Raw genomic sequence first — 912 nt, forward strand, 5'->3', positions numbered from 1 at the left:
TTTCAATTAAAAACAAATTAAGTTTCTCGTTATTATTTCTCTACTTTTAGTATCCAGCAGGCAGCTTCAGCCGAATTGAAGGCCAATGGAGAAATCACATATTACCAAACATGAAGAATTTAAACCAGCCTTTTGCAAGGTGAGTTGTTCTGATTAGATGGGATTCCTTTAATTTCCTTTCATTTCATACTTGATAGAGAGATAACTATGAAATCACATGGCCTAGTGGTTAGGGTGTCATGCTCACAATAGCTAGGTGAAGGGTTCATTCTCAGATGGAGCATGGCTCTGCATTTTTGTGCAAGACACTTAGTTTTTGCATTGATCTGGTACATTCAGTTTAATTTGAGTATATCAGTGAAACCGGGTGGTTAACTGTGGAATGGACTGGCATCCCAATCAGGGTAGAGTCTTGCACTTGCTGTGTGAAAGACTTGAAAATCCAGATATGCTCTAGTCCCATGAATTCAAGGCAGACTGAAAAAAGGAGTTAGGTCATCCTCATCACCATCTTCAGCATCACACTGCAGCCTTACAACACATCACAACTGAAAATCCATAATAAAGAGAATGAATGGGAGAAAGAGAGCCTGCCATATGTCGACCCAATAGAGGGACCAGCTATCCGAGTTGATAGTACCAGAGTAGATAAAGCAATTAAGAGTATGAAGACCGGGAAAGCCCCCGGCCCATCAGGAATCACTGCAGAGATGCTCAAAATATCTGGCAGTGTTGGCTATAGCCTAGTCACCCGTATTACGAACCAGGTGATACACGAAGGAGTCATACCCAATGACTGGTGTAGCAGCATCATAGTCAACTGCTACAAAGGTAAAGGGGACGCTTTAGATACAAATAATTACAGAGGCATCAAGCTGTTAGATCAGGTTATGAAAGTTACAGAGAGGGTCA

At 41.4% G+C, this 912-nt stretch overlaps 1 long non-coding RNA gene across 1 annotated transcript in view; it reads left to right on the forward strand.

Annotated features, from left to right (window-relative positions):
- The first annotated feature begins 48 nt into the window (after positions 1 to 48).
- The window catches only part of LOC128250777 (uncharacterized), a 4,802-nt gene continuing 3,938 nt past the window's right edge, over positions 49 to 912 (forward strand). The window contains exon 1 of the long non-coding RNA XR_008266753.1: positions 49 to 139. This is a non-coding gene — a long non-coding RNA (uncharacterized LOC128250777). The remainder of the gene's footprint in view (positions 140 to 912) is intronic.

The sequence above is a fragment of the Octopus bimaculoides genome, chromosome 25, assembly GCF_001194135.2.
Source record: "Octopus bimaculoides isolate UCB-OBI-ISO-001 chromosome 25, ASM119413v2, whole genome shotgun sequence".
Classification (NCBI taxonomy): Eukaryota; Metazoa; Mollusca; class Cephalopoda; order Octopoda; family Octopodidae; genus Octopus; species Octopus bimaculoides.